Source organism: Pinus tabuliformis, chromosome X (assembly GCF_031772625.1).
Source record: "Pinus tabuliformis cultivar Carrire ecotype Pingquan chromosome X, CPIR1, whole genome shotgun sequence".
In the NCBI taxonomy this organism is placed as follows: domain Eukaryota; kingdom Viridiplantae; phylum Streptophyta; class Pinopsida; order Pinales; family Pinaceae; genus Pinus; species Pinus tabuliformis.
Window position 1 is genome coordinate 149,399,605 of NC_142308.1, and position 9,269 is coordinate 149,408,873.

Sequence of the window (9,269 nt, forward strand, 5' to 3'; positions counted from 1 at the left end):
ATGATGACAGTTACGTAGATCTCGGCTGAAGGGATCTACGTGTCTTTGGCAATACAATCAATAGCGTAGGAGTTAGTTAGTTAGTCTCAACTTTGTCATTATAAATAATGCGTCGATGAACGTTGTAAAGGAGTTTTTTCCTTGAAGATGTAAATTCTGAACTGTTGTGTTGTCACCCCACTGTTTATACATATTCTGTTTTAAGTATATGAGGAGATTTTTCTGAGTTTATTCGTGTGATTACTTGTTAACCGGCTGAAGTGGCAGAGGGCCCCTGCGCGCTGAAGCCTTGTAAAGTTTTCATTTGTTTTATTATGTTCTTGTATCATTAGCTTGTACATAACACACTTTTGATGTTTCTTAACTCACTGCTGTTTAGATTTTCACCTCTGTTTTCTTGAACTGTCAACTGATCAGTGCTTTTCTGCAGGTTTTCTTAGGCAGCCTGGGCAAATTTTTATCTTTTTGATAACTATTGGCATATGAGATCATCTTGTCCTTCCTGCTAACTTTCATTTTCTGAAGTTTAATTTCAGCACTGTCTTTTCCAAGTTGTGATTTGCTTACTTATTTTTTTTGTTATTTAGATATCATACTGCTCATCAATTTATGGTTTCTTTCTATAGTGAAGTGACTCTATTAGCAAGAAATCAGAATATCACTAACTGTAGTGTGATTTAGTTATCATATTGCTTAAACTTATTCATGATTGCTTCCCACAAGGTAGATTGAGCTGAAGGGTAAAGGATCAGAAGAGTTGAAGTAGTGTGATTAAATTAATTTCTTGCAATTTAGTTATCATATTGCTTAAACTTATTCATGGTTGCTTCCCACAAGGTAGATTGAGCTGAAGGGTAAAGGACCAGAAGAGTTAAAGTAGTGTGACTAGTTTCTTTTATGCAATTTAATTTCTTGCCATTTAGATAGCATATTGCTTGACTTATTCATGATTACTTCCCACAAGGTAGATTGAGCTGAAGGGTAAAGGATCTGAAGAGTTTAAGTAGTGTGAATTAGTTACTTTGCTTTTGGTTTGAGTTGCTTTAAGTTCAGTTTTTACTTTCTTTTCATTCAGCAGCAAGGATACTGGGCCATTGTCATTAGTTCACTTTTTGATGCATTTACTTTCTCTTAAGAATTGATTTCAGTTTAGCTTTCTTCTTGAGCACTTTCAAGTTTGAGAAAATCACCGTAGAAACCACCATCACCATCCATACTTCATACTTCACTTTCACTCTCACCATCACACATTAGGGAAAGATAAATCCAAAAATAAACTAAAAAAACTCAAAAACGACAAAAGATTAAGGAAATGGTTATCTAGTACATATAGTACACTTCACTTCGTCAGTTTACGAACTCCGGATTGACATTATAAATAGCAATTTAGATCACACTAAATTGACCAAACATTTTGGCGCCGTTGCCGGGGAAGTGAAATTAGGTAGCCAATTTCTAAAAAAAAAAACAAGAAAATTTCAAGGAAGGAAAATTGATAACCTCTCAAAGTATGCTCTCCTCTTGCACTTAGTGTGATCTGGAGGATCAGAAAAGAGAAAGTTATTGGTTTAATAGTTTCTTGAGTATGCTCTCTTCTTGCACCTAGAGTGACCTGGAAGATCAGAAAGATAATTATTAGCCCGACTTGAAGAAAAATAAAAAATGACATGCATAGAGCAAGAGATTCTAGGGGAAGGTTTTTAGCTAGAGCCAAGAGTTCGATTTTTACAACTCCATCTACTTCAAGGAATAGACAAGAGACACCTCCATCATCTCCAACTTACACTCCTAGCCCTAGGATTCCTGGAATTCAAGAGGCAGTAGTTGACTCTCCCACACCTTCCATCGAATCTGAACTAGAAAGAGATCCTTTCCTTCCTTCTACAGAGAGACAAATTGTAATTGAAGAAGTAGAATCATCTGAAGAAGAAGAGGGAGAAATTCCTTCTCGTTCACCCTTAGTAGAGGAACCAGAAGACTCTGAAGTCTCCAAGGAAACTACCATGACAGAGGAAGGAGCAACTGGATTTGGTAGAGGTAGAGGAGGAGGAGGAAATAATGGAGGAGGTAGAGGTAACATTGGGGGAAATAGGGATGGAGATAACTCATTCGGATTTCCTATAGTCGATGAGGACTCCCGAGCCACAATGAAAAACATCTCACCATCTGTCCTCCCAAACTTTCATGGGTTAAGAAATGAGGACCCTGAAACATTTCTATTTGAGTTTGAGGTCGTGTGTCGAACTTATGATTATCTGGAAGACTCTCAAAAACTCAAACTGTTCCTTCAACATTGAAAGGAGCAGCCTTGAAATGGTTCATGGGATTACTCACTCAATCCATTAGGACTTGGAATGATATGAAACAAACATTTTTGGATAGGTACCTGGACTATTGTATGCCCACCAATCACAAGGATGAGGTATTCAAAATGGTGCAAAGAGAAGATGAAAACTTGGAGGATTTACTTGAAAGATTTCAATACAACCTGAAAAGAGCAAAAATGAGTAACTTAGATGAGGAGACCTTGAAAGCCCTTCTATTAAAAGCCATTAGAGATGAATGGATAGATATTTTGAACATGATGGGAAAAGGAGACATATCTCAACTTCCACTTCATGATATAGCAGAGCTATGTGTCCATCTCTCAAGGGGGAAATCTAAAACTCAAAAAGGGCCTAGAGATCCTTCTCTCATCAGAGCAAACAAATCTGCAACTGGATCAGTAAGTAGGGCTGAGATTGGCAACATGCTTGATGAATTCAAGACTGACATCTTAGGGAGTCTTAGTGAGCAACTAGACACTCTTAAGATTCACAATAAGCAGAAAGCAGAAGCTGAGGCTTTGGCCATCTTTTGCCCAAAGTGTAGAAAGAAACATGCTCTAAGGGAATGTCCCTTGGATGCAAAAGTTGTAGAAACATGTGTAATTTGTTCAGAGAATCATGAGACCAAGGATTGTCCTTCAATTCCTGGGCTCAAAGCTGTCTTTCAAGAAGATCCAAATACAATCGAATCTCTCTGTTTTGTTGCAAGGAGACCTTGGCAGGGGCAACAAAATCAAGGGTTTAACAACTCTATGAATTTTCAACCCCCACCAAATTGGAATCCTTGGCAACAACCTTGGTCCCAACCTCAAAATCCTTTTCAATCATGGGTACAAGGTATGCAAAATCCTTATGGGAGATTTGCTCAATTTTATCAATATCCCCCATCTTTTCAAAACCAACAAGCTCCACAACTTCCAAATCAAAACCCACAACTATCATTGCCATTTCCACAACAACAACAACCTTCTCAACAGAATCCAAATTCTCAACTCTTGCTTCCATTCCAACAAAAGTCAAATCAACTTCCTTCTCAGCCATTGCCAAACCCCAATAACAAAAACCCTCAAAATGCTTACATGATGGAAGGTCAACAATTTCCTGCCTATATGATTGTTCCTCTCAATGATGTACAACTCAGATCAGGTAGAGTCCTAGATAAGCCTTCTATAGATGCTCAAAAGCAAAGCATTTTGAGGAAGATTCTCTTGAAGCCAATAAGGGTTCTGAAGCATCTCTTCAAAACCCAAGTACTCAAAAAGAAAAAGAAAAAGAGTTAACCCCCACAACTCCTATAGTTGAGCAACCTGCATCTTCATCCACACCTCCTTTTCCTGAAAGATTACAAATTGACAAAGGGGTGGAAAAACAAATCTTGTTGCCTGACTATGATTTTCTAGATTTGAAGAATGTCTGTATCAAGATTCCCTTGTTACAAGCCATTAAAGAGATTCCTATTCTAGCGAAAACAATAAAGGAGTTGAGTCTTAAAAGACCAGGAAGGAAACCAAGAGATACAAGAAGAATCCACCTGGTAGGGAAAATTGCAGATATCATGATGGGAAAAATTACTATGCAGAAATATGTAGATCCCGGTAGTCCAATTGTCAAAACACATATCAATGGGGTAGAAATACCAAATACTTTGATTGATTTAGGGGCTGCTATCAACATCATGAGTAGACAGACTATGGAACAGCTAAAACTTCCTAATCTTCTTTTTACACCTACTTTATTGCAACTTGCAGATCGATCAATTATTAAACCAGATGGTGTATTAGAAGACATTTCAGTCTCCTTAGACTCTTGGGAATATCCAGTGGATTTCATGATTTTAACTCCCAAGAGTAATCTAGGAGGACATCCTCTCATCTTAGGAAGACCTTGGCTAGCCACAGCTGATGCTTTTATCAGTTGTAGGTCTGGGGATATGTATATTTCTGATGGTAATTCGACAAAGAAGTTCAATCTGTATCCTCCAGCAAAAGCAATTACAGAAATAGGAGATAATGAGTGGTGATGATGAAGATACTATACAACCTGTCTTTACCATTTCTGAGATTAGTGAAGATAGTCAAATTCTGAACACATTAGAAAACTTTGAACCATCTTCAGAATATGACCACACACAATTTCAGTTGGATTCTGACATTGAGTGTCTATCATCTAGACAAATGTCTCTTTTCTCTATGGAAGAGTTTGGTAGTTCTGCCATTGAGATTTTTCCAGGAAAAACATTGAATATCAACAAAAACTTGGAAAAATCACAACAGGAAGAGCTAACCAAAATCTTGCAAAAACATTCTACTGCATTTGCATGGGAGTATACCGATATGAAAGGTATTGACCCTAAGACTTGCATTCATCACATCTACATTGAGGAAAACAGTAGACCAATCAGACAACCTCAAAGAAGGATGAATCCAAACCTTAGGGAGATAGTGAAAGAAGAGCTCCAAAAGTTACTTAATGTAAACTTCATTTACCCAATTTCAGATAGCCGGTGGGTTTCTCCTTTGGTTATAGTACCTAAAAAGAATGGTAAATGGAGGGTTTGCATTGATTACAGAGAATTGAACAAAGCAACTTTGAAGGATCACTTTCCTTTACCCTTTATTGATCAGGTATTAGATACTTTAGCAGGCAAAAAGTATTTCTCATTTTTGGATGGTTTTAGTGGTTACAATCAGATTCAGGTAGCACCTGAAGATCAGGACAAGACCACATTTACTTGTCCATGGGGAACTTTTGCTTACCGAGTACTTCCTTTTGGATTATGTAATGCACCCGCAACATTTCAAAGGGCAGTACTAGGAATCTTTTCTGATCTAATTCATGATTGTGTAGAGGTTTATATGGATGATTTTACAGTTTATGGTAATTCATTTGAAGAGGCATTAGAGAATTTGGAAAAAGTCCTTATAAGATGTAAAGAAACAAACCTTTCATTAAGTCATGAGAAATGCTTTATGATGTTTACTGAAGGGATTGTTTTAGGACATCATATTTCAGGGGATGGGATTAAAGTTGATAGATCAAAAGTTGAAGTCATCTCCAAGTTGCCTATTCCAAATTGTCAAAAAGATGTTAGAAGTTTTCTTGGATTTACTGGATATTATAGAAGATTTATTGAAAACTTCACCAAAATAGCATCTCCACTCTTCAAATTACTTACAAAAGACTGTGAATTCAAGTGGGATCCTGATTGTCAATCTGCATTTGAAACTTTGAAAACAAGAATATCTGAAGCACCCATTTTGAGAGGGCCAAATTGGAAACTTCCTTTCCATATTTCTACAGATGCTTCAGATACAGCTCTAGGAGCTGTGTTGGGTCAAAAGGATTTAGTTCCTTATGCCATTTACTACACCAGTAAAAATTTGACTCCCACTGAGTTAAATTATACTGTGACTGAAAAAGAGTTCTTAGCTGTTGTTCATGCAATCAACAAGTTTAGACATTATATAACAGGCTATGAAACTTTTGTCCATACTGATCATTCTGCAATTAGATATCTCATGAACAAACCTGTTACTAATGGCAGAGTTACAAGATGGCTTTTACTTTTACAAGAATTCAATATTACTGTGTTAGATAGACCAGGGAAACAAAATACAGTAGCTGATTTCTTGTCTAGAATCCAAAATACTAACGAAGATTCTCCTGTAGAGGATAAGTTTCCAGATGAATATTTGTTTGCAGTAACTACTAAGACTCCTTGGTATGCAGATATTGCTAACTATTTGGTTACAGGGAAGCTACCTCCACACTTATTTCCTAATGAGAAAAGGAAAATTATTCAGGAGAGTTCAAATTATTCATGGATTTCTAATGAATTGTTTAAAACAGGGCTAGATTGTGTGATCAGAAGATGTGTTCGGGAAGATGAAATGCCTGACATCCTCAAGGCATGTCATGATGAACCATGCGGTGGACACTTTGCTGACAAGAGGACGGCCTATAAAATCCTTTCTTTAGGATATTATTGGCCTTCTCTCTTCAAAGATGCAAAAAATATGTCAGAAGGTGTGACAGCTGCCAGAGAGTTGGGAGACCGACTCTTTCAAATGAAATGCCATTACAGCCACAGGTACTCATCGAACCCTTTGAAAAATGGGCTTTAGATTTCATTGGACCCATTAATCCACCATCTAGACAAAAGAAATATATATTGGTTTGCACTGATTATGTCACTAAATGGGTAGAAGCCAAGGCATTGCCTTCTGCCACTGAAAATTCAGTTGTTCAATTTCTTTTTGAGGATATTTTTACTCGTTTTGGTGTCCCAAGAGAAATTGTGACAGATCAGGGAAGTCAATTCACATATAACTTGATGGGGAAGCTGATGGAAGAATACAAAATCAAGCATAAAAAATCTACTCCTTACCATCCTCAAGCAAATGGTCAAGTGGAATCTACAAACAAAGTTCTTGAGAGCATCATCACCAAAACTGTTCATCTCCCTGAAGCCTTATGGGCCTACAGAACTACATGGAGGAACACAACAGGACATTCTCCCTATGAACTTGTTTATGGGAAAGAAGTCCTGCTCCCCATTGAGTTTCAAGTCAAGACTTTCAAGATGGCATTCCAGTTGGGGATGAATCTATCAGAAGCCCAAAAGCACAGAATGGAGCAGCTGAATGAGCTAGATGAGATCAGACAAGATGCAATTTTAAGGACTGATCTAGTTCAACATCAAAGAACTAAGTGGCATGACAGATATATTAAAGAGAGAAAGTTTCAAGAGGGAGATTGGGCTTTACTGTTTGATTCCAAGTTTAAAGACTTCAAAGGGAAGTTTCAGACTCATTGGCTTGGGCCATATGAGATTGATAAAGTCTTTAACAATGGAGCAGTAAGAATCAAGACCATTGATGAATTTCAGACTCCTCTTATTGTGAATGGCCACCGATTGAAAATTTATCATAAGCCACTTTCAAAAGAGGAGTTTGTCAAAATGTTCCAAGAGAATTCTGCAATAAGGTTGGTGGAGAAGAATCCTTCTCTTCCACCAGCCTAATCTTTGTTTCTTTCAGTTTTCGAAAAAAGAAAAAAAAAAAATGTGTATAAGCCTGAAAACCAATCCCAGATTGGCGGTCTTATGCAGAAAATATAGAGTGAAAATCAAGGACACCTGACACTCTATATTTTCCAAAAAAAAAAATCTCCTCTCCTTCTCTTTCCATCTTCACTTCATCTCACTTGTCATTTCACTTCACCTCCATCTCATTTTCATCTCCATTTCACTTCATTCCACTTCATTTTCACTTCATTCCATTCATTCCATCTCATTTCATTAATAAAATCCCCTTTCAGGACTATTTTCATTCAGTTAGTTCTTTCCTAACTATCTTTGTGCAGACAAGGGGGTGCTGTCTCAGTTTCCGCAGCTGGAAACCATTTCCGCAGCCAGAAGCAGTTTTCGCAGCCAGAAACGATTTCCGCAGCCAGCATCACTCTGTTTTCAAAAATACAATCAACTGTTAGTGCCATAATCATGAAATGCAGGTGTAATTGAGCTAAAGACATGGGGCATCTCCAAGATATCAAAGAAGAGCAACTGGTTAGAAGCCTTGAGCAAGAATTGACAAAGTTTCCAAAGGTATGATAAAAAATCTTTATCAAATAACAATTCAAGTCATAATTACGTATAGTTATTAAACCATAACAGGCTCTCCTATGTGCAATGATTTGATATATTAGCCCACTATCACTCTTATTCCGCGATGTCACTCCACACACCTCGCATTTATCTCCCTAACGGTCTCATGATTACTCCGAGTTTGAACTCAAATGTGACTGCACTTCTAGTTATTACCCGTACTCTTGAGACGTGACCTATTGTGCTACGGCTCTTCCCAGCTGTAATTTCCGCAGCCGTCTGTTGAGACGTGTAAGATCTCATACACAATCATCCGACTCGAAGGAATCTTGCCGTTACTCCACTGCTTATCACTCCACTCATACTCCTACTCCACTTATATCATACTCCTTGCATGCGTCCACATTTCATTTTATGAACTCGTTTATCGCTGTTCACTCACTGTTCTCTATTTCCAACTGCCGTCACTACAGTTTGCTCTAAACCCTGACTACCGTCATTACAGTCTATCCAAAACCCTGAACAGAGCTATTTTTTTTCTCTTAACCCTCACACGCAGAAGAACTCTCAGTGGAATTTAAAACAGAAGATGGGAAAATTACTGAGAGCTGAGCCGGAAGGACCGAAATACTTGGAGGGTTATCCTCAAGTTAAGGAATTGCTGAAGAAAGTCAGATGGCTACGATTTATCCAGAAGTTTAAAGGCTATAACAAGGAGGTGACCAAAGCTTTTGCAAGGTCGTTTAATGGACAAACAGTGGAGGTTGGAGATTTAAAATTCACAGTGACCGAGGCCACAATAGTAGCTGCCACGGGCCTACCTCAAGAAGGTGAAAGGTGGTTTAAAAATAGAAGTGTGGATGATGAAATATGGAGAACCATGCTACAAAACCAAGGTATGGATACAACTGTATTTACAAGAGGCATCCCTGTTTATGTATTAAAAGAAGAATGGTCTAGTCTACTATTAGTCATCCAGAAATTTATCACGTGTGAAGGTCGTTTTGGCTCTATGTATATGTATCATGTAAGACTGATGATGAATTTCATGGACGGTCACACTCTTAATTTGCCTCATTTTCTGCTATCAAGTTTGAAAAAGATGAGTTTTACAGTTCAAAAACATGTAGGCAATATTGAACCTCATCTTTACCATCATGGGCTCATCAAAATTCTTATTGAGGAACAGTTGAAGAAAACTAAGGATACTTGGGGGCAATTCTTGACAAGAAACTACTTCCAAGAGCCGTCTGAGGCCTCTGGAAGCAGTCCACCAAAAATTCCAAGGAAAAGTAGGAGGAAAGAAAAAAGCATTACAATTCAAGACTCCCCTACAA